The sequence below is a fragment of the Sus scrofa genome, chromosome 15 (assembly GCF_054392235.1).
Source record: "Sus scrofa isolate SSC_HxYL_T2T_F1_AM1 chromosome 15, Sscrofa_HxYL_maternal_Yorkshire_Landrace_v2.0, whole genome shotgun sequence".
NCBI lineage: Eukaryota > Metazoa > Chordata > Mammalia > Artiodactyla > Suidae > Sus > Sus scrofa.
The window spans coordinates 124,919,301-124,945,030 of record NC_139397.1 but is presented as its reverse complement, the minus strand read 5'-3'; the positions used below and the strand labels follow the sequence as shown (position 1 = coordinate 124,945,030).

At 40.4% G+C, this 25,730-nt stretch overlaps 1 protein-coding gene across 1 annotated transcript in view; it reads left to right on the top strand.

Annotated features, from left to right (window-relative positions):
- The window catches only part of LOC102167165 (uncharacterized), a 143,121-nt gene extending 133,218 nt beyond the window's left edge, over positions 1-9,903 (top strand). The window contains exons 4-5 of the mRNA XM_021074736.2: positions 6,081-6,131; positions 6,871-9,903. The gene's annotated coding sequence lies outside the window, so the exon portion shown is untranslated. The remainder of the gene's footprint in view (positions 1-6,080; positions 6,132-6,870) is intronic.
- Positions 9,904-25,730: the final 15,827 nt, after the last annotated feature.

The following is a 25,730-nucleotide window of genomic DNA, read 5'->3' as shown; positions in this document are numbered from 1 at the left end:
TTAAACAGAACAGTGACCATTTATTTAACTCTCCCAAGACATGTATTTTTTTTAAAGCAATAACCACATTTGGGGCTAGTCAAAATTGCATGACAATTAAGGAAATGAGCAATTACTCCTATCTGTAGGGTGTTATAGGGAAAACCTTGACTATCTATGAGACTCTGATCAATAGGACTTCCAAGAAGTGACTGGGTCATTGTTCTCCTGGGGCTGAACCAAAGGCCTTGGGCAGAAAGACAGCACTTTCAGAGAAGGAGGCTTTGTACCAGAGGGCGGGTACTGATTCAAATTCATATGTGTTGAGTCCCAGCTGGGGCCTTGACATTGATCTTCTGTACTCCTAGATCTAAAATAATTCAGAAATACAGAACTTAGGAATGAAAGCAAAAATAAGGGTGGGAAAGAAAGGGGGAAATACAGAAAAGAACTAGCCTTACCTTAGTGAGAAATTCCCAGCAGGGAATTCTTTTAAATAACATGTATTCTGTTATATTCCATTAATTTAAAAAGGAGGACCACTAGAAATGACTTATCTGAGTAACCCAAAAGATTCGGGTCAGCTAGTCAACTAATGGGACCCAGGTCACCTTTTACATGAATGATGCATGAGTAGATGATAGATACAAAGAGCTTTGCTAAGTCTGCTAATGTTTAGCATCTAAGAAATTGAAGGGTTTCAGTCAAATGAATAGAGATTCTTTCGGTATAGTGATTTCCTCTGTTTTGGAAGATTAAGTAGTCTATCCTTTTGCTAACGTTTATTTTCCTGCTCTGACAAAGAGAAAAATTAAAGAAAAAGAAAGGGTGGTGTGTCCACATATTAGAAAGATGGGGGATTTATAGAACTGCACTGTTTTACTGTTTCTGAACGACCCTTTTTTAATGGAAAAGAGACCTGTGACCTTATTTGCATTTCAAATATTCCTGGAGTGGAATAGTGAAGATCAATGAATTGATTGTCAGAGAAACAGCATGAGTGACAAATTTTTTAGTAAAGAGAAAAAGGAATACAAAGGAGGAGGATAGGAAGGTCTTCCTGATTCAAAAGCAACGGGACAAAAAAAGTCTCAGTTCTATTCTTGGTCTCATTTTTCTCAAATTTGAATAATCTGTGAGGATAAGAAGAAAAATGCTGACCTGAAAAATGTAGTTAAATATTTTCTCAGTGCATAATTATGTGACGCTTGAATATGGCCTAACAAGTATTTGGGGGTGGGTTGCATTTACCTTGTTACAGGTTTTCCCTATAACACCCTAAGATATGAGTAATTGCTCATTTCTTTATTTGCCATGCAATTCCTTGTCTGGGAGATATTTGGAAAGGCAACACAATGAAATAGAAGATGGGTTGTATTGGGAAGCTGGAAAGCCGTCTTGCCAGAAACCCAGTCCTTTGCTATTCAAGGCCAGAGGGTGGTGTCGACTGAAAAAAAAAAAAAAAAAAGCACAACCTGAAAGTTGAGAGTTTTATTTGGGGCAAAACTAGGGCTTAAGCCCAGGAAAAGGCATCTCAGGTAGCCCTGAGAAACCACTCCAGGGAGGTGAAGGGGCAGCTAGGACTTACAGGAGTTTTTGCAACAAAAGGCAGGTAGCAGGAACAAAAGAGGTCTGGGCTTGCTGATATCATTCCTTTGATATGCACCTTCACTATCAGAGCCAGTATCCTGAGTTTTCACAGCCCTTGGAGGTGCCCCCCCCCCACGCGCCCCCCTCACCCATGGCTGTGACATCCTTTGTTTTGTCCACCTAACTACAGCCTGGGTAGGTGGTATTTCAGCGCTTTCTGAAAGAGGCAGATAGAAAGAGGCAGGGGGAAATAATATCAGCATATATAAAGGTGAGGGGGGGGTACCTGTAGTCAGGCACACATTTTACAAAAGGTTGTTTCTAGTCTCGTGAAGGTTACGACTAGTCACAAGGAGCAGACATCACCATGAAGGATTTTAGTGTTTTTCTAGATATGAAGAGATACAAGAATTGGGCACATAAAATCTCCTAAAAAGATCTGTCTGGAGACCTGTTCATCCAAGTTTTCCCATCTTGGGGAAATGGCTCGGATGGTCGGTGTCAGAAAATGAGACGCATGAACAGGGGGAGATCTTGACAAGGCTCTTTACTTCTGCAGAAGGGCGCAGGTGCTCAAAAAGCGAGCACAAAGAAGAAAAGACCCTCCCTATTGATCCCTAACACAGGCGATGTACCTGTCCCCTTCCCATCGGTCAGGTCAGGGCGCACATTCTTCTCCGGTGGCTAATTTGAAACAAATGGTTACTGGGAGAAGAGGGAAAGAGGAGGAGGGTTGCAGGAGGGCATTTCAGCCGAAACTGGAACAAAATGGAGTCACCAAGATTTCCTTTCATAGAAAAGACATTATGTTACTTTCCACACCCAGAGCATAGAGTACTTCCTTTCTGATTTCCACTCTGAGTTCTGCTCAGGGGGTGCTGCAGGTCAGCAGCTGCAGTGGCTCATGATTAAATCCATGGAGGGGCAGATGGCAAGTGATGGCAAGGGCCAAACTCCAGTTCACAGTGGGCTTCTTTTCAGAATGAAAATTCTTTTCAGAATAGTGGAAATATTTACATATTCAGAGAAAGTCTCACTTCCATAGAGTGGGATGTATACTAGTCCTGTGTCTCCAATGAAATAATCACTTCAGCATGTAACTCTCCCAAATCTTGAATGGTTTGCAAATATTAATCTTTAACAGTGACTGACCGGGCTAGGGCATCTTGAATAGCATCCTCTGTGAGATATCTGTAGTCCTGTCTGTATCAAGCTGAAGCAAGGTCAGTGCAGCTCCTTTTCACGGTCCCCGTCTGTCCCTGGGTGAAGATCTGGTCTGCCTGTAGACCTGCCCTTCACTTCATTACATCTCATTTCCCACTTTGTCTGAATGGAGGGAGCCTGAGATAAGCATTTACCCTGATTCATGGGTGGCTCCAATGGTTTGAAGGTTGGGTAGGAATTTGGCAAGAAGAATGAGAGATTGTTGAATTAGAGGTTTTGGGAATATAAATATAGTTAGAAAGCTCAGAATTAGCCCAGAGTTAGAGAATTTGTGTGTCCTATGTGGCTGCTCCTTGTAATGAGTTGAGTTGTGTCCCCCAAAAGGTATGTACAAGTCTTGACTTCTGGTAGCTCTGAATATGACCTTATTTGGAAATAGAGATTTGCAGATGTACTTAAGAATCTCAAGATGAGATCACCCAGTTTTAGAGAGCAGACCTTAAATCCAATGGCCAATGCCCTTATAAGAGAAAAGAAGAGGAGATTTTTTTTTTTTTTTTTTTTTTTTTTTGGTCTTTTTGCTATTTCTTTAGGCCACTCCCATGGCATATGGAGGTTCCCAGGCTAGGGGTCGAATCGGAGCTGGAGCCGCCGGCCTTACCAGAGCCACAGCAACGCGGGATCCTAGACGTGTCTGCAACCTACACCACAGCTCACGGCAACGCCGGATCGTTCATTAACCCACTGAGCAGGGGCAGGGATCGAACCCGCGACCTCATGGTTCCTAGTCGGATTCGTTAACCGCTGCGCCATGACGGGAACTCCAAGAAGAGGAGATTTGAGACACAGAGGCACCCAGGGGAGAAGGCCCTGTGAAGGCAGGGGCAGAGATTGGAGTTACGCTGCCATAAACCAGGCATTACTTGGAACCATTACTTGGAAGCTAGAAGAGTCAAAGAACCTTTGGAGAGAGCATGGCCTTGCCAATGTCTCGATTTCAGCCGTCTCTAGAAAATGTCTCCATAGTCTCTGGAACTGTGGGAGAATTTCTGTTTTGAGCCACCAAGTTTGTTATAGCAGCCCTAGAAACTTAATAAACTCATGAAAACAACCACTACTCTGGAGACTCCAATTACAACTTCACACCATTGGGTGAAAAGGCCAAAGAGGGGGCTATGGTGTTACTGGTTTGACTGATCCTGACACTGAAAGAGAAGTGGAATCACTGGGAGGGAGGGAGAGAGGGGAGGGTGGACACCCAGGGGCAATGTTAAGGGAAGACTCAGTCATTCTGTACAAATAGGGCCACCAATGGTTCAGATCCCTTAGGATTAAAACTCTTTCTAATTGAGGTACTGGCTGAAGGCAGAGGGACCTTAGAATGGGTAGGGAATCCATGAATACCACCTATTGATTCATGACCAGCTAGAGTCTTTTCCATTGGGTTAAACCTGTATTTTCATACTTTAATTTCCTTCCTCCCTCTCTCTTCCTTCTTTTGTTTCCTTCATTATATTTTGTTCCCTTCATTATGTTTATAGGGTGAATTCATAGGAGTCAGCTTAACACTTTGGTTTAGAGGGTACAGACTAAAGTGGGAGAAGATCCTGATGGAACTAGTGTAAGAAAGGACACTCAGAGATCTTGCACCTGGACCTGATGAGACCTTAGGTCTTTGGGTGCTCTCTACACTTTGGGTATAAGATAATACTTCATTGATTATATGAAAGATAGATACATTGTGTTAAACAGCACTATTTTAAAAGCAGATGCATGAGAAGAAGGATGTATTTTGATATCGAAAAGCTAAAAGTGGACATTTGTCAACTACTTTTGACACTCTGAAGTCACTATCTCTGTATGGGAGACTCACTACCTTAGGAGTCTTGTGGGAGGCTGAGCCTGCTTCCTACAGTAAAAACCAAGCACTTTCCCAGCCTCCCTTGCAAGTAGGGTACAGGGACATGACCTGGGCTCCACCAATCAGACTTATCCACCCAGAGTTGGAAACTTGAGCCTGAAGGTGAGATGAAGCAGAGTCACAGGGCACCTGGTGGCAGCACCTGAACCCCATCCAGTTTTGAGAGGCAGTGTGGTAAGGTTCTAGTGCTCTTATCAGTGTCCTGCGTTGATGGCTTGGAGATGTAAGCTGTAGTGTCTGTGTCTTCCCAAAGCTAGTTCTGCTGCCTGAGTTCCTGGTTGATATGCAGCCTGGCCTTCTTGTCCCTCTGGTTTATTCCATGAACTGGGTATTGTATCTCAATAAGTTCTTTTTTTGTTTAAATAACTCAAGGTTGGTTTCCTTGCCTGGAAGAATCTGACCGATACAGTACACCATTAGAGTTCTAATTATCTTTTAAAAATACATCTTTTTTACACATCAAAGTAGTATATATATTTTTACATACCAAAGTAAGTATATATATGTAAGTTATACATATATATGCTTGAATATATATAAAATCTATAGACATATGTATATACTTATGTATGTTTTATGATATATAAAACATAATATCTATCAAGACTTAAACATTACCCTATTTCAAAGGAGATAACCACTCTCCTGAAGTTTGTATTTGTTCCTCCTTTGCTTCTTAAAAATTTTTATTGTCTAAACTATATAATCTTTAGCTTTGCTTATTTTATTTTATTTTATTTTATTTTATTTTTTGTCTTTTAGGGCTGCACCTGTGGCATACGGAGGTTCCCAAGCTAGGGGTCCAACTGGAACTGTAGCCGCTGGCCTACGCCAGAGCCACAGCAACACGGGATCTGAGCCGCATCTGCAAACTACACCATAGCTCATGGCAATGCTGGATCCTTAACCCACTGAGCGAGGCCAGGTATGGAACCCGCAGCCTCATGAATGCTAGTCACGTTCGCTAACTGCTGAGCCACGATGGGAACTCTAAGCTTTGCTTATTTTTGAGCTTGATTAAATAGTACCAATTTTTTATACAGTCTCTGGGACTGCCTCCCCCCTTAAACTCAACACTAGTTCATGTATCTAGGTAGTAAGAGAATGAAATTAGTGATATGTAAATTTTTTGAAATATATATTTCATTGTATCATATCCATGGCACATACTATCAACATATTGTCTCTTTCAGTCTTTTTGTTTCTTGGACTTTTTAAAAAAAATGCAGCTTCATGTAATAGATGGAACTGAAGGTCCACAGGATTTATTCTGGTTGCAGCTGAATGTAGAAGAAACACCTGTTTATTGAAAAATAATAGCATGAGAATATTGTAGATGGCTCCAATGAAGACTGTCACAGTGGAGAAGTTTCCATTGAGTGTTGTGCATTATATCCCTTAACCCCAGCTCTCTCTCCCTCCCCAGGCCTCTGCATTCCTGTGGCAAGAAGGGATCTTGTGCATCTGGTGTAGGCTGGTATGTTGGGTATGTTCTTTCCTTGCTGTGCTGTCATTTTCATTTGTGCTATAATATTAGGAAGAAGTAACTCTAGATCTAGCCTCTCCTTTTTGCCTCATCAGCCTTCTCATTCCCTAACCAAATCCATCTTGCCTGTCCAGAAGGCCAGGAAAATGCTTTTGTGTATTTTATGAACACTTTTGGAGTTTTCTCTCTCTCTGTCTCTTTCTTTCTTTTCTTTTCTTTTTTGCTACACTCATGGCATGGGAAAGTTCCTGGGCCAGGGATTGAATCCACACTGCAGCAATGACAACACTGGATCCTTAACCCATGAGGCCACCAGGGAGCTCCCAGGAGCACTCTTTAGAATCCTGGAGACTTTAATTTGTACATACCTTATAGATAAGAAGTACTAGCATACAGAAGGTCACACTAGACACTTTTATGTTGTCTACAATGTATATAATGTTCTGTTAGATTTTGGGAAGTGCTTTTGCATATGTAGTGTTTTGACTCCCACAATCGATTGGTGAGGTGGGTAAGCCATGTATCACTGTCTTGCTTTTGTAGGAAGCAGAGGGGTAAGGAGTTTAAGTAACTTACCCAAGATGACACAACGAGTAAATGAGGAGGGCAAAATTCCATACAAGGCTTGTTGGCTGCAAGTTATTACCCCAGTGTATTGGTTTGTTAGAGCTGCTGAAACAAATTACCACAAACGAAGTGGCTTAAATAACAGAACTTTATTGTCTCACAGGTCTGGAGGCTAAATGTCCAAGATCAAGATGTCCGCAAGACTATATTCCTTCTGAAGGAACCAAGGAAGTATCTGTCCCGGGCCTTTCTCACAGCTTCTGGTAGTTCCTTAGCTTGCAGCATATCTCCAATCTGTACATGGCGTTCTCCTTGTGTGTGCATCTGTCTCTTGCATTCCTCCTATAGCTGTTAGGCCACACTGCCTCTCTCGTTGTGCCTCATTTCTTTTATCCACACCTGTTTGGTTTCTATCAGAGGTCCAGCAAAGAGTTTGGGAGCATCTCTGATTTCAGGATCTCAAGACCGTCCCTCCTGTGAGTAGGGAGAGGTTCTTCTCTGCATCCAGGGTCCCTACAAAAGGTGCAAGCCTTCTGAACAGCCCTGCTGACTGACTTCCTTTTAAAATGCCAGAACCATTAAGTACAGTAAATTTGTTCTCCTAGAGAGGGTGGGTTGCAGTCAGCAGGAGTAAAAGCCATGCCACTTATTGGTCTAAAAAGGTATTTAGCAGCTACAAATAACCTCCTGGATTAATGGAATCAACAGTCTTTAGGTCTCTAGATGTAAAGGGCCCATTTATTCAACATCCATTCATTTATTCAACAAGCCGTGGTGCCGGTTTGGGTCGAGCTAATTCTGAATTGAGACTGCTGTCCTTCCTCTTAAGGCTTTCTTCAATAATTATTCTGTTATTGACACATCAGTGACCCCACCATGACTAATGGGTTAGTATTACTGAGAGATGCAGCTAAAGGTCACCTCGGAGTGGGGGGCAGTGGGGGGGAGGTGAGCTGACATTTCCATGGTGCACTGTGGAGCAAATGGAGATTTTAAGGGGGCAGAGCCCACTCCGTCTTTACAGGAGACTAGAGTGCCATTACAATGCTGCGTAATCAAATTTCTTCCTTTTCTGCAATCTTTGTTCCATTTATTAATTAAGTGAAATGACACAAGAGGGTGAGCGCCGGCGGTCTGTGGCACACTTGGGTGTATTGTTAGGACAGCAGCACCGGCTTGATTACAGTCAGTGTGAACAGTAGCAGGTTACTTATTGGGTAATAAGACTGACCCAGGAGTGTCTTTATAAGAGTTGAAAGAGGAATTTTCAGATAAAAGAGAAAAAAAAATGTTTTTAATGAAATTTAGAAAATGGGGTCAGAGTACAATTTATGGACCAAATCTTGCCCTCTGGCATCTGCAAAGATAGAAAGAAGAGAGGGAGGAGGAAAGACTCAAGAGCCCAGGAAATTTCTCATTAGCTCTATCTCTCCTTTTCCTGTCCATCTGTAACCCCACGTCAATGGACTGACTTTATTTGTAGGCAAGATATGCTATTATTTTCTCAGGGTTCCTTTTTTCTTTTAAATACTGGAGGGCTTACCCGTAAAACAGCCTAGCTTACTTTTCTCCATCATTGCTTTCCTCTGTGTAGAATGGGCAGGTGAGTCCTTGGTAGAGTATTGCCTCACAGAGAATTCAGGAGATGCAATGAGTATAAAGCCGTCTGTGTTCTGTACCAGAAGACATGCTGGGAACAGAAACCGGTCATCAGAGATCAGTGCCATGCCCGTAGAAATGGTGCGATGAAAGTTTTCTAAATGAATAGATGAACCCAAAAAGGCCTTTACTATCTGCTCACTGTGGTGGACACGAGGATGTGCTGTTCAGACCCCTCTCAGACCTGAGGGCCTGATGCCCCCAGCTGCTGGGGTGCTGCAGGTGGCTGGTCCCTCTGGGTTGTCTGCCTAGGACAGTAGCTTTGCACAATGGCTGACTGATGAAGGGGTAGGGAGCCCTGGTCCTCTCACTGAAATGGGACAGCGTTGAGAGGTCAATCCATCTTCAGAACTTCCCAGAGGTTCGGCTGAAATGTCCACTGAAACTGCATTGCAGGAGATCCTGTTGTGGCTCACCAGGTCAAGAACCTGAGTAGTATCCATGAGGAGGTGGGTTCAATCCCAGGCCTTGTTCGTTGGCTTAAGGATCCAGCATTACTGCAAGCTGCAGCATAGGTTGCAGGTGCAGCTCGGATCTGGGGTTGCTGTGTAGGCCTGGAGCTGCAGCTCCGATTCGACGCCTAGTTTGGGAACTGCTACAGGCCACATGTGCGGCCCTAAAAAGAAAAAAAAGAAAGAAAGAAACCGCATTGCAGCACCACTTCTTCCTCTGCCCAATTTTGCTTCATTCTCTTCCTTATCCTTCCATAGGTGTTGGATCCCAAGAGCACTCCCTGAAAAATGCCCTGCACACCAATCTCAGTCTCAGAGTCTGCTTCCTAGGGCACCCAAGCTGCAACATTTGGGAGATTATGTAGGTGTCTTGTGCTGTGCTAGAAATACAAAAAAGCTTGGGGGCTGACTGAATAGGGTTAAAAAGATGCATGCTACCCATTACTTGCTGAAAGAACTCTTGTTTGTGATTAGAACTTATGTGGAATTTGTAGGCTGGAACACAGCAAATTCTGCCAGCAGCCTCACCCTACCCCGTCCCTGCTTTAATCTGGTATCTAATGGCTACCGCCCCCTTGGAGCCAAACCCTTGATCCTCTCCCTTTTAAGGCTGGAACATGTGGGGCCCTGTTTACTGGAAACATTGCTATAGTATATAGCAGATGTTAGTGAAGAATGGGCACATGAGGTTAAATAGTACTTTTTGATTGGCTTATTGCATTTCGACAAGAACATTAAAGCTATTAAAATGTGCAGTTGTGAAACAGGGTCTATGATGCCATCTGCATATTTCTGTGACCTATGTTTACAGGGCCCCATTCAGTTCTCTAGGGAGTGAAGAACAATTCCAACAGTGCCTTCTCTTTATTGTCTTCCCCCATTTTTCTTTTTCCAGGGCAGACATCAGGCAGACCTTCTTTGCCTCCTGAATCTATGTTTATTTGCTCCTGCCATTTGCTTGGCTCTATTGTTAAGAGATGAAAATATGAGAGAAGAAAAGTTATGCTCCTTAGAGGCTTTTCTAATTAACTGTTTGAAAGAGACTTTTAAAAAATGCCTAAGTGTGAGGTTATTTGTATGCCTAATTCCGTTTTTATGTTATACTTACTTTTAAGTGTAATTTACCAAGGCTTAACACTTGTATTCTTTCAGGGGCATTACAAAGAGCATTGCACATTTATTACAGCCCTTCAAATGGCTGTGTTTTATTTCCATATGCTTTTAAATGGTTATTGAGTGGATTTGGTACTCTTCCTGTAGTTAAAGTGCATTTTTTTTATTGTACATAAATGGTAAATAATTGATACCTGCCATATGTTTCCCTTTCCCTTTCTAAGCTCCCCTTTCCCTTCCCCTCTTCATTCTCTTCCCTTCTCAGTTCCTATTGGTTTCTGCCCTTATCTTGCTCTTTATCCTTTCCTCTCCTTTCTCTGCAGTTCTCTGCTGCTTTCAACACCATTTTTCTTGCCTCTCAATGTGCTCATTTCAGAGGGGATTTTTGCATGGATTCTTGAGGTCATTGCATCAGCTGGTAGGGGTGAAAGAGGCGGGGAAGGGCATACAGGTTGTTGTTTTGTTTTGTTTTGTTTTTGCTTTTTTTTTTTTAGATGGTGCCTAGATCAAGAATTTTAAAAAGAGAGTGGTTTCAGAGAATATTTCTTGAATATTCTTTTCCTTCGGATTGTGAATTGATATCAGGCTAATTCTTGTTGCCCTGCTTCTCTGACTAACCAGTGACAACCTCTGGAAGCTTGGATTGAAGGAAAATGTGGCCAAGTGTCTGAGATCATTCTCAGCAGGCAAAGCTGCTCAAGCTGAACAATTTTAAACAGTGTCTCATTAGAGAAAGAAGAGGATAAACAGTGCAAGAGGAAATTTAAAGACTATTCAATGGAATGAACTTGTTTGAGGGACATTCCTACTATATTGAAGGCACAAAACTATACAAGTTTTTATTTCTTTGCTTTTATATCTCCAGAAGGCAAAAATCAAAACCCATTTATAGATATAACAGCCCACCAACACTAGAAGAGTTTTTCTTTTTGAAATTTTAGAAAGGAGTTGAAATTTCATATGAAATGTAAGGCTCCCAGAATAACCAAAATAACCTTGAAGAAAAAAAAAAAAAGAACAAAGTTGGAGGACTTATATTCTTAATTTCAAAGCTACAAAGCAACAGTCATTATGACAGTAGGGTACTGGGATAAGGAAAGACATATTGATCAATTGACTAGAAATGAGAGCCCAGAAGTAAACATACGTATCTATGATCAGCTGGTTTTTGAAAAAAAAACAAAACAAGACAAAACCTACCTCATTTAATGGAGAAAGAATAGACTTTTCAATAAATGATGCTGGTACAACTGGACAGCCACATACAAGAGAATGAGCTGGATCTATCTTACACCTACACAAAAATTAACTCAAAGTGGATTGAAAGCCTAAATATAAAAGCTAAACCTGTAAGATTCCAAGAAGAAAACATAGGAGTAAACCTTTGTAACTTTGGATTTGGCAATGGGTTCTTAGATATGACGGTAAAAGCATAGGCAACAAAATGAAACACATGGATAAATTTGACTTCTCTTATATTAAAAATTTTTATTTTTCAAAGTACATTATCAGGAAAGTGAAAAGACAACCCACAGAATGGGTGAAAATATTTCCAAAAGATATATCTGATAAGAATACTTAGAACATATATTTAGAATATATCAGGAATTCTTACCATTCAATAATAGACAACCAGATTTTAAAGTGAACAAATGATTTGACTAAACATTTTTCCAAAGAAAATAACCAAAAGACCAAAAGCTCAAGAAAAGATGCTAAACACCATTAGCAATCAGGGAGATGTAAATCAAAACCACAATGAGGTATCATTTCACACCCACTACAATAAAGAAGACAGACAATAATAAGTGTTGTCAGGATGTGGAGAAATTGGAATCCTCATAGAAGGTTGGTGGGAATGTAAAATGTTGCAGTCATTTTGGAAAACAGCCTAATGGTTCCTCAAAGGATTAAACAGAGATACGGCATGGAGTAAAAACCAGCAATTCCACTTTTAGGTACATACTCATGACAGATGAAAACAGGTTCACATACAAACTCGTAATGTTCATAGCAGCATTACCTATAATAACTAAAAGGTAGAAATAAACCAAATGTCTATCAACTGATGAATGGAAGAATACAAGGTGGTATATCCATACAATGGAATATTATTTGGCCATGAAAGGAAGTATGGGCAATGAGGTCCTACTGTACAACACAGGGAACTGCATGTGATTGGGTCACTTTGCTGTACAGTAGATATTAAAGAAACATTGTAAATGAACTACACTTTATTTATTTATTTATTTTGTCTTTTGTCTTATTAGGGCTGCACTTGTGGCATATAGAGGTTCCCAGGCTAGGGGTCTAATCAGAGCTGTAGCTGCCAGCCTACGCCAGAGCCATAGCAATGCCAGATCCGAGCCGAGTCTGTGACCCACACCACAGCTCATGGCAATGCCGGATCCTTTACCCACTGAGCAAGGCCAGGGATCAAACCTGCAACCTCATGGTTCCTAGTTGGATTCGCTTCCACTGCGCCATGAAGGAAACTCCTTAACTACACTTTAATAAAAATCTTTTTTTAAAAGAAAGGAAGTTCTGATACCTGCTACAGCATGGATAAAATTTAAGTACATTAAACTAAGAGAAGGAAAACAGTCAAAAAATTTCCATCTGTTGTATGATTTCATTTATATGAACTATCCAGGAAAGGCAAAAAGTAGAGACAGAAATTTGATTAGTGGTTGCCTAATGCTAGAGGGAAATGGATGGGGTGATTTGGGGATGATAAAAAAAGGATATGAGGTTTCTTTTTGGGTGGCAAAATGTTCTAAAATTGATTATGGTGATGATTACACAACTATGAATATGCTAAAAACCATTGAATTATGTATTTGAAATATCTGAATTGTACAGCATATGAATTGTATCTCTGTAAAGCTACTATCCCACAAAAAACTATAATTCAAAAAGATGCTTGAGGTAGGTGAGTGTTCGTTATTCCCTCATAACATTTCAATCAGGTGATAATGAAGGCAGCTCTCAAGACAGATTCTGCCCCACGTGTAAACATTAAACAATCACATAAGCAGGCAGGCACAAAGTAGTTCATACAACCTGCTGTGCAAACATGATGACATGACAGGGTTCTGTCCTTTCGGTTGTGTTCATCTGCACTTGCATGAAAGGTCCACCGTGATATTCCAGGGGCAGGATTCTGTTACCCTACAATTTAGGCAACAGAAATCCTCCTGGCTAATGGCTGGACTTGGGACAATTCAGAAATCAAGCCCTGGGCATCATCTCAAAGAGATAGGCTACAGGTCCAGCAAGATTCTGATACCATTTAAGCAAGGAAATGAAAAGTCTCATATAGTTTATCCAATCTAGGCATCTTGAACACATTTAATTTTACCAATGATGCACATTTTTAATGTTCGAATCTGAGTCCAATTCTGTAAAATGAGGTATTTGAGGAGTTAAAAATATGTGGAAACTTCTGTGATACACTAAAGAGCCATTAATTTATTTAATAAATGACTCTTTAAATATTTCTAAAATTCACTATGCTAATTAGGAAAACCTTGGGCACTGATTGAGATACAGAAGAGAGAAGCATTTGTAGCAGCTGCTTCTACAGCAGTCCTTTCAAATATGATGCTAACTGGGCACCCCAGGAGTATGGATTTTCCATTAAGGCAGCTGACTGCCCCTGGAGTGGAAGCTTAAACTAACCAGCATATGCACAATATCTCCCAGTCTAGGCTGAAATATTTCAAATTAAATTATAATTAATAAATGAATTAATAAATATGCAACAAAACTTCAAGCAATGTACTAGGGCTGTCACTTGCTTTGCATATTTTAATTACATATTGTGATGCTTATATCCTCAGGCTTGTTAGCAAATGATACAATTTTTCTTTTTTTAAAATTTTTATGCAATTTTCAAGGATTCTTTCCATTTGCATTTATTACAAAATATTGGCATATTCCCCATGTTGTACAATATATTCTTCAGCCTATCTTACGCCCAATAGTTTATACTTCCCAGTCCCTAACCCCTATATCGCCCCTCCCCTACCTTCCCACTGGTAATCATAATTCTCTATATCTGTGAGTCTGCTTCTTTTTTGTTATATTCACTAGCTTGTTGTATTGTTTAGATTCCACATATGTTATATCATACAGCATTTGTCTTTATCTGTCTGACTTATTTCACTTAGCATAATGCCCTCCAAGTCCACCCATGTAGATGCAAATGGCAATATTTCATGCTTTTTTTAATAGATGAGAAGTATTCAATTGTGTGTGTGTGTGTATACACTATATCTTCTTTATCCATTCATCTCTTGATGGATAGCTAGATTGCTTCCATATCTTGGCAACTGTAAATATTGCTGTGAATATTGAGGTGCATGTATCTTTTTGAAACAGTACTTTGTTTTTTTTTTTTTTTTAATATATCCCAGGATTGGAATTGCTGGGTCATATGATTGTTTTATTTTTAGTTTTTTGTGAAACTTCCATGCCATTTTCCCCAGTGGCTGTACCAATTTACGTTTGCACCAACAGTATGTAGTTCCCTTTTCTCCACATCCTTGCCAACATTTGTTATTTGTAGACTTTCTGATGATAGCCATTCTGACAGGTGTGAGGTGATATCTCATTGTGGTTTTGATTTGCATTTCCCTGCTGATTAGCAATGTTCAGCATCTTTTCATGTGCCTGTTTGCCATCTGCACTTCCTCTTTGGAAAAATGTCTGTTCAGTTCTTCTGTCCATTCTTTAATTGGGCTGTTTGCTTTTTTCATGTTGAATTATATGAGCTGTTTATATGTGTTGAATATTAGTCCCGTATCAGCCATATGATTTACAGATATTTTCTCCTGTTCAGTAGATTACCTTTTCGTTTGGTTGAAGGTTCCTTTTCTGTGCAAAAACTTTTGAATTTAATTAAGTCCTATTTGTTTATTTTTGCTTTTATTTACTTTACTTTGGGAGATGGAGCCCAAAGTCCTTTGATTTATGTCAGAGAGTGTTCTGCCTATATTTTCCTCTAGGAGTTTCACTGTTTTTGTTTTTGTTTTGGCTTTGCCCACAGCATGTGGAAGTTCCCAGGCTACGGACTGAACCCAAGCCACAGTAGTGACAATGCTGGTTCCTTAACCCACTGTGCTACGAGGGCACTCCCTCTAAGAGTTTTATAATATCCAGTCTTATGTTTAGGTCTTTAAGAAAATGATATAATTTTTCAAATCGAATAAAGAGAAGTGAGTAGAAGAGGAAGACATAAAGCATCACTGACAGAAAGGAAAAACAAAACAAAACAAAACAAAAAACAGACAGAAAAATAGAGACTGAGGAAGAAACTGAGTGGTATATTTAAGATTTAGGGACCCAGAGAGATACAAAGAGAAGCAGAAAGTGAGAGCCAAAATGGCCAGGCATTCTTGGGTTGCTCATTTTCTAATTTCCATGTGGTGCCTTCAAAGACCTCCTTTTCACTGCCAAGAGAAGCAAGTCTGTCTCATCAAAACTATCCCCAGCTTGGCTGGAGGGATAAACAGAGATTAACAGAAATATCTTCTGAGAATCCCCACTTCCACTGCAGCAGTATTTAAAATAGCCAGGTCATGGAAACAACCTGTGTCCATCAGTGGATGAATGAATAAAGAAATTTATGTATATATACATTTCAGCCATAAAAAAGGAGGAAATTCTGCCATTTGTGACAACATGGGTGGACTTTGAGGGCATTATGCTAAATGAAATAAGTCAGGCAGAGAATGACAAATACTGTATCACTTCTATATTAATCTTTAAAAAACAATCTGAATTCATAGAAACAGAGAATAGATTGGTGGTTGCCAGAGGTGAAGGATAGGGATTGGGGGAAATGGGGAAAGATGGTCAAAAGGTACAACCTTCCAGTTATAGGATAAATAAGCTCTGGGGATTTAATGCACAGCTTGGTGATTAGAGTTACCAATACTGTATCATATATTTGAAAGTTGCTAAAAGAGTAATAGATCTTAAATAGATCTCTTAATAGATCTCTCATGAGGGGGAAAAGTTGTTACTATGTGAGGTGATATATGTTAACTAAACTGTGATAATCATTTTGTAACACATACATATATCAAATTATCATATTGTACACTAATACAATGAACTAATACAGTGTTCCGCATCGATTATATCTCAATAAAATTGGGGAGAAATGATAAATCTCTCCTGAGAGAATAAACCTAGGCTCACTCTTCCTTTGTGAGTCTGGCAGGGCACTGCTGTGCTATTAGGATGTTGAAAGGATCCTTCTGAGAGCAGGATGGCAGTGCTGCAGCTACATGGCAACTGTGGGAAATCTAGAGAGCTCTTTCACATAGGTAGAGTGAATGACTGACTGTGGGCAATGATATGGGGCTTTTGAAAAAGGACCCTCTTAACTAACTATTTCTATTCATTGCCTGCCTTGGCTCTGCCATTTGATGTGGCATTGGACAAATTACTCAGCCTTTCTGAATCTCAGATTCCACCTTAATAAAAAAGGACTAATGCTGTAAGTATATACTAGAGGTACTGTAAATACTTCTTTTTTCTTTTTCCTTAATTCATTCTCTTTTTAGCAACAGATTTTTTTTTTTTTAATTAGGAGTATCTTTTTAAAATGTCAGTGGCTCTGGGGGAGGTGTGGTAAGATAGTTTTTCTCAAATACCCATCAAAGTGCCCCTAATGGAGGAATAAAATAAACATTTAGACCTCTGAGATCTGGGGAAGGATTTGGAAGATTTTGCCTCAAGCACAAAATTTATTTGCAATTTTAGGATTTATTTTAAAAGTCCATGAATTTTGCATTTGACTTCAAGTCTGCATATTATGCTAGTTTGTAATGCTCTAAAAAAATGGCACTTCCCATATTATTGGCACTTCAGGAAACTGTACCATGTTTATCCTGCAGCTTCTTGTTCTCTTGGCACATTACCATATCACCATATACTCCTTAGAGTCTGTAATCGCGGCTTGAGCAGGGTGGCCTTGTGTATCAGCTAACACACTGGCGAATAAAGCTACAAGGGAAATAGGAGACCCAAAGATGACTCCAGTTCTGTCTTGAGGCCGTTTTGCCTGATATTCATATTGAGGCTACTCTAAATCTCTAGCTAGAAACTATGCTGATTTTATTCTTAGACTGAGGCAAAAGAGATGATAAGAGGAGAAGTAGGTTGGAGAACTAATTTAGGGGTTTTCTGATCTCAGCATCCTAAGCATTTGGCTTCGGCTTGGAGGTCTTCTTGGTTATGTAAAGAATGCCAAAGAATTCTAGTCCTCTCAAAGAAGATTTTTCTCAAACTCAATCATCTGAGCCCCATGAGAGAAGATTGAGAATTAGAAATTGTACTTGAACCTGAAATATCCTTTCAGGTAATATTTATAGTCTCAGAGGCCCTGAGGTTCTCAAGGTCCTCTTGGTTTTAAGGTGCAAATGTTACTTTAAGATGGCCATGCTAGTGTGAAGGTGTCATCTATTCTTCTGCAGCCACTAATGTAAAGATCCTGCTGTCATGAAAGGTACTAAGAGGTTAAATGGTCTTTGGAAGAGGATCTCTTTAGAGTCATCTCTCAACAAGTTGTCTTAGGCTGCACAGATTGTCTCAATCATTACTAACAGATGCATCTGCAGCAAGACAATTTTGCAAGCCCAGGCAGAAAAGAACTCATGCTTTTCTGAAATCTTTCCCTTGGCTCATATTAAAACTAGCCAGGAGAAGAGACACAGCAAAGTTTATTAGGGACAGTTCCCTAGAGGGAAAAATAATGGGGATAATGAGACAAATATGCGTAAGGCATCCTAGGGCTTCTGAAATAAGCAGACTCTGGTCTACTGAAATAGTTGATGGATAAATGGCTTTGATATACGTAATTTTAGAAAGTGTATTCTATTGTTATATTCCAAATACATTTGAAATTTCCTGAAGGGGCTCTAGTCACTTTTCCAAGTATTATCGCCAGGAGTAGCCAACTGAAAAGCAATCGAGTTTGCTCTGCTGACGTAGGTTGGGTAACATTATAGCTTATTTTGTGGGTAATATTCACCCGGGCTTCAGAAATGGCTGGACTGAGCAATGTTCATATTTGGAACCAGAGCAGCCTGCAAGGGTGGGAATATGGGGAGGCAAAGAAGGGGAACTCCCAATTCCTCTTCAAGCTTGGTTCTCTTTAAGAAGTAAGAATTCAGGCTTGGGGAAAAGGTATTGGGTCAGCTCTCTGCTTGGAGAGTTTGGGAATCAATCTAGTGTAGTCCAACCTTAATCAGGAAGGAAGCAGATGGAGTGTATGTGTATGTGAGAGAGAGAGACAGAGACAGAGATAAAGAGAGAGAGAGATTTTCTGGTTAAGGTGAGATAAGCCATCCATCTAATGGTCTAAAAGCTATGGTAACAAGCATGTTAGCTCCAGGTAAATGCTGCTAAAGACTTCTCAATTCAATATAAGGTCCAAATATGAAGAAAGGAATTTTTCATTTATTCCAAATCAGATTACAGAGCCTCATTTTAGTGCATCTTTCCCATGGATTGTAGGTAGCCATGACCCCAGGTGTATAAGGGGCAAGTGCAAGAGGGTGTTCTGTGTAACAACCAGAGGGGCTTCTCCATGCATTACTTCTGGATATGTTGACCATCTACCTATAGGCCTGGCCTTGGCACTTGAGAATATGAAGTCAAGTAAATCTAGATACACGTTGAATGTGAGGAGTTGCTGGTCTATTATAAAGGATTCATGTAAAGGCATTATATAGTGGTTCGAGGCATATACAGAGGCATTGTGGTGTAATGGTTAAGTTCATAGGCTTCTGAAGTCAAGGTGCTTGGGCTTATAACCTAGTGATACCACTAATGAGTAACTCAAACTCACTGAATCTCAACTTTATCTTGTAAAATGGGATAGGTCCTACTATGTATGTATGGAAACTATATATGTATAGGTCCTACTATAGGATTATTTCGACTGTAAATGACCTGATATATGTAAAGTGCCTGATTCATGGTAAACATTCAATAAATGGAGGGACACTAAGATTATGTATATAAATACATAATGTTATTGTTGAGATTCGTGGAGAAAATGGTGAGAGTTTTGATAATCCCCAAATTTGGGAATAATGCCATAATCCAGCTTTGAAACCAAAATTTTCTTTACTTCTTGTAGATTACTACTTTTGGGAAGGAAGTGGCAACTAGACCTCAATGAGATATTCTAGCTTCACAAATCAACTTTCCACCCTAGAAAGTGCAACTTTGAGTTAGTACTCAGCAAATGAGAATTTGCTTCTTGCCATGGACTCGTGGAGTTACAGAGGAATAGTCAAAATTAGGGCTATTAAATTTCGGAGATTGTTGAAGGTTCTTAAGATGAACAAAGCCAGTATGAGAATACCTATTTGCTCAGGGAACAAGAGATGGGGGAGCAGCCAAACAACTGTCCTGTGATGAACTTGAAAATTCTTGCTCTGCCCAACTCTTCCAGGTGAGCTGAGAACAGGGAGGGGTTTAGGGAGCTGAGTGGGGGTTGGGAGTTGTTGGCTGGCCCAAACCTGAGGCTCAATTAGGCCATGACTGCCTGGCATTCTGTAGATGCTTCCCATTTTTCTGAGACAGGTGTTTATTTTCTGTTTGATTTTGAATGACTATAACTGGATACTTTCACACATCTCTGAAGAGTTGAGCAAGTTCAAGGCTAAGTAGAAGTGCAGCCCCAGCTAACCTTCAGTGCTCTAGCCTCCTCTTTCTGCATATTTTTCTCCCCACAGCTGAACGCTCTCTTCTTAAAGGGCTCCTCACCCTTTCCTGTCTCTGCCCTCCCCTTCATCAATTTCTGCTTCCGCAAAGGATTTGACATTAGTCATTTATATTTCATAGTGAATTTAAGCCAACACGTTACTTCTCTCAGAAGTAATTTCCCCTTAGCCTCAGATATATGTGAACTCATCTTATGTCGGCTTTGACTTGGCTCCTATGTTCTTTGCAGCATGAAAACAGCTTCAGGGGCTCTATTGTAGATTTCAGTGTGCTACAACACGGAAGAAACTTTGTTTCAGAAGGAGTTTTAATTCATTGATTTTTACTTGGATCAAACAAAATGTTATCTGTACTAGGAAAAAGAACAATGTTTGTAGGCAAATCAGGAAAGACCAACTATCAGAAACTGAATACAAAAACAAAGGGAGGACAGGAAAATAAAGAGGAGAGAGAAGAGAAGGAAGGGACTGCAGAACGGAAAACGAAAGGAAAGGAAGAGAAATAGAAAAAGCATCACCTCCTCCTCCTGGCTGAGAACAAAGAACCCAAATGACAATACAGACAATGGTGCCTACAACAGTCAGAGCTTGACAGTGTAAACAGGTGATACAGGAACCTGCTTGATTTTTGCAATAATTTTCTCCTTTTCTTTGCTTTACAAATCTTTACCTGTGAAAGGACTTCAAAAGCAGCCTACCACTTTTCTCATTTCTTACTTTTTTTTTTTTAACTCAAAATTTGCTTGCCTAAAACACACAGACAGAAAATAACAGCAATAACAACAACAAGAATAAGAACAACAACAACACACACAGAGTCCATTAGGACTTGTCTATGACTTCCTATCCTTGTTAGATTTTTTTCCCCCACTCTGCTCATGACAGTCCTTTCTCTTGCTAAGCGATTTATCTAAAGATTTTAAAGGTCATAGTTTATTATATTATTATCTTTAAAAATGTATGTTAAAAATATAACAAAGAATGTCCTGATGAATGAGCCAGCTGCTGTGCAAAACCCAGAAATTGTTCCAATTTATACTTACAGGATTTAAAAACTTGTTTTCAAACAAAGGTAAAACTAAGGAGAGAAAAGAAGATCATCAAAGCAAAGAGAAAGAAGTCTGAAGTCCAAAGTATTATGTTAGCTTTTCAATGGATTAAAATAATCGAAATAACCCCTGAAACACAGCAGCTTTATATTTAGTTTATATAGAGGATGCATTGGAAAGTGATATACCAGCTTAAAAATGTTTTTCTTAAAAAATAGTTCTTTTCATACTGATGAGACAGAGTAAAGGTGACAAAGTCGGTGATTAAATGGTTAATCCCACTATGAGATTATAAGTAGAAAAAAGTATGGGAGATCCCTGTAAGTTAATGATCACTCAAGAAAGCAGGCTTTCTTAACAACAAAACCAAGCAGGCTTGCTTAGCAACAAAACCATGAGACATGTCCCCAAAACAATAAAACAATGGTGGAATGAGCCCTGCATCCTGCCCAGCATGGTTATTAGGCTAATGATTCCTAGGACATATTTCTCTGCACACACTAAAAACAAAAATATAGGAAAAAGTGACATTATACTAAAACCTGAGATGATTCACCATATTTTAGTATATATTACTTTTTGTTCATATCCATTGCATCATGACAGTCCCAGTTTGGCCATGTAGGGACAAGAAAACTCTTCTGCTGGACATAGGGGAGGACCTGATGATGACAACATCTACTCAAGAATGAGGAAGAAGGTGGTTTTCTCCCCCTCCCCACTTTTCCTTTGATTACAAAACCACAGCACATTAAGTTCTCAGGGCGTGGTCCTCCCTCATATTTCTCTTAAGCATCCTATATTAATAAATTTTTTCCTTACCTGTCACCCTGCCTCTCGTTGAATTCTTTCTGCGCCAAAACAGAAGAACCTACGCTTTACAAAATCCCGAGATACATCTGCTGGTTTCAACTTATAATGTCAAACTGATGACGTTATAGTTGAAGGGGACTATGTAGCTTGAGGAAATTTAGTACCTGAGTTACAGGTTAAAAGTAAAATTGTGAAATAATGACTTGTACCCAGCCTGATATAGTGTAGGCTATGATAGCAAAGATCCCACTGGTGTTCCCGTCATGGCTCAGCAGTTAATGAACCTGACTAGCATCCTTGAGGATGTGGGTTTAATCCCTGGTCTCGCTCAGTGAGTTAAGGATCTGGCGTTACTATGGGCTGTGGTGTAGGTCACAGAAGTGGCTCTGATCCTGAGTTGCTGTGGCTCTGGTGTAAGCTGGTGGCTACAGCTCCCATTCAACCTGGGAATCTCCATATGCCTCGGGTGCAGCCCTAAAAGACAAAAAGACAAAAAAAAAAAAAAAAAAAAAAAAAAAAAAGACCTTGCTAATACAAGTCACATGTTCTAATCCAGTGAATGATTTCACCTTTCTACTATACGCCACTACTTTAAGGGGTGAAAGAATTGGGGTTTCCCCCAGTAAAATGTGGGTCCCTGGGGCTCCATCTGTCTGCCACTCTCAGACTGTATTAGTGGTAACCTTCTCCTCTCCCTGGCAGTAGAGTTTTTAAAATTTATTTATTTATTTGTCATTTTAGGACCATATCCATGGCATATGGAGGTTCCCAGGGTAGGGTCGAATCGGAGCTGTAGCTGCCAGCCTATCCCATAGCCACAGCAACCCGATATCCAAGCAACGTGTCTGTGACCTCCAACACAGCTCATGGCAACACTACATCCTTAACCCACTGAGCAAGGACAGGGATGGAACCAGCATCCTTATGGATACTAGTCAGATTTGTTACTGCTGAGCCATGATGACAACTCCCAAATCAGATTTTTTTTTTTTTTTTTTTTTTTGTCTTTTTAGGGCTGCATCCACAGCATATGGAGGTTCCTAGGCTAGGGGTCAAGTCAGAGCCATAGCCACCGGCTTATGCCACACAGCAACGCCAGATCTGAGCTGCATCTGTGACCTAAGCTGCAGCTTGTGGAAATGCGGGATCCTTTAATCCACTGAGCGAGGCCAGACACTGAACCTGCATCCTCATGGTTACTAGTAGGGTTTTTAACCCACTAAATGACAATGGGAACTCCCCAACATAGAATTTTTAAAGACTAAACTGTTACAAAGAACATGAGGATTACAACAATAGCCATTTGCTCATGTCTTCCATGTGCCAAGCATAGTACCTAGTACTTTCTTCATTCTTCTTTAGTCCTCAGGTCAGAGAAGACCAACATCTTTAGCTACACTACTGGTCTGTGGAAAAGAAAGTTCTTTCCTGTTTAGGCTCCAAGTTGATCCTTTTCTCTGTTAGCAGGGGCGTTACCATACTTGGGGGTGAAGGCCTTGCTCATGGTCAAGCTCACAGCAGGTAGGGAGGGTGGGGGACTGTCATCAATTCTCCAGACTGGTTCCTAGCAAGTGTCCTCCAGCTGGTGTCTCTGGGGCCAGCAGAACCAGACCAAGCTCAGTTCAGAAGCAAAGGAAAATATTATTATCGGATCAGAGAATGGACAGGTGCGAGTTTGCACTCTACCACACGTGCTCTCAACAGGCCATGGGTAGGGCTTCATAGGAATCTCATCAGCGGGGAGGGGAGGGGGCGGAGCTCTGGTGGATCCGGCGCAGGCGCCTTGCTCAGGGCTCCAAGCGAGCCGGCTCCGCATCTCCGTCCACGCCCACCACCGCCGCCATCTTGAGTTGCGGTGCCTGGCAAGCGTTCTGGGGAGCTGAGGTGTGGGCGCAGCGGTTTTGCTGTGGGAACTCTGGGCTGAGTGGCTGGGTGTGAGGCCTCTGCACATGGCTCCCTGTGAGCAAGTGAAACTCTTCCAAGCGCAGAGGAAAAAAGGTTAGACTTTATTACCCAGATTCTATTTTTAATTCCTGGGAATTGTTCATGGGCTTTGCCGGTGACAGGACGAGGGCTGCTGGCTCACTCAGAGCTGGGGGGTTAGAGTCCTGCAAAGCAGGGGCAGGTGGCTGGCCCGGGTCCCATGGCTAACTCCCCAAGCAATGCAGCCCACCTGCAGGTAGTACTGTGCGGTGTCTGTCTTATATTTGAAAATTTGGTCTGGAAAACAAATGGGAAACACGATTTTTGCCGTGTGTGTGTGTGTGTGTGTGTGTGTGTGTGTGTGTAATGATTTGTGCGAGTGTCCTCATTTATTTTCTCATCCTGGGCCACTCGTTACCACTTGTAAGACAGACTTTGAGGAGTTCCTGTCATGGCTCAGCAGTAACGAATCCGACTAGTATGCATGAGAATGCTAGTTCGATCCCTGCCCTTGCTCAGTGGGTTAAGGATCCAGTGGTGCCTTGAGCTGTGGTGTAGGTCGCAGACACAGATCCGATCTGGCGTTGCTTTAGTGGTGGCTGTGGCGTAGGCTGGCAGCTTCAGCTCTGATTTGACCCCCTAGCCTGGGAACCTCCATATGCCAAGGGTGTGGCCCTAAAAAGGAAAAAAAAAAAAGACTTTGAGGCAGTGCCTGAAGTGAGTATGGGTGTGGGGTCTGAAGTTAGACCTTTGGATTTGAGTCTCAGCTTAACCACTTAGGAAAAGTGTGACCTTGGTCAGATCACTCAACTTCTCTGAGTCTGGCGCTTCCTCTATAAAATGAGGGTTAAACAAGACAGTAATACATGTAAAGTGCTTAATGTAGTAACTGGCAGTTGGTAAGCATTTAGGGAAAGTAACTCATGATTATTATTCTGATCATCAGACTGAGAGCCATAAGTAGCCTGTGCTCCATGGACTACATGCTTCTGAATGCAGATTATTAGCCTTGTTAATCACATTGGAAATACACAATGTCCTGAGTATTTTCCTTTTATAGATACACAATTTGTGATTGTCTTTCCCTTTGTTTATCTTTTCTTTCTCATACTTTTTAATGCTCTTTTAAGATATGGGCTTTTAGGGCAATTTTATGTAAAAATAACTCACATGGGGGTGCCTTTTTGGTGCAGTGGGCTAGAGATCCAGTGTTGTTACTGCAGTGGCTCCAGCTGCTGCTTGTGGCATGGGTTTGATCCCTGGCCAAGGAACTTCCATATGTTGTGACGGTGGCCAACACCCACCCCTGCCACCCCCCAAAACAAAAAACTAAAGTAAATATAAATGTATAACAAAATGTAGGATAAATAATAAAAATATGTAAATAAACAGGCATATGTAACTGCCTAGATAAATTTGCATTAGAATATGAAAATTTATCAAGCTTGTTTATTATTTTTGTTGATCCCTTCAAATATACCTCTCTACAAAATAGTAAGTTGATTAATGTCTTTTCTTTGGATACAGAACTAGTAAACAATGTGGTAAATAAATCTAATAAATTGCACTTAGAAATATGCCATGTATCATGCCACATATGTGTGTGTATATCTATACAAATAAATATTTGTAGCTGGCTATCTTAAATCAAGAAATTGATTTAGATAGAAAATATAATTTAGTCTAATATTTCTTAGACAAAAAATGATTATCCATTTTTTGTAATATTCATATTGCAGGAGACCTATTTATCAGTTAATATATTTAGTAAAATTACCTCTGAAATTCTCCATATCTAGAGCAGTGGCTTTTTCCTGAAAATTTGTCATTGTGTCATCTGAGTGCTTTGAGTTAGTTAATTGAGAACGTCATCTTTTGATGAGGTAATTTAAACAGGGTTTGTTATCATGGAAGGAAGAATTTCTCTAAATTCTTTTCATGAGGAAGTTGGTTCCTTAGACGTGGTATTATTTTCCTTTGAGGGACAGTTTCCTGATAAAGAGAATTTAGCTTTTTGTAAATACCCTCCAATTTTGTTAAAAATTGGTTTAATAATCGGTTTCATTTCCTTGGCCACGTATTAGTATGAAAAGTTTTTCTGACAACCATAGTTAATTCATGGACTGCTACATGCAGCAGACTGAACACTGTGCCAGTAAGAGCTACACATTAAGGTGTTCTGAAAAAATGTTAAACCTACAGAAAAATTTAAAAGTAATACGTTCTGAAAATATTTACTAGGCCCAATGATTGTTTTAACATTTTTCC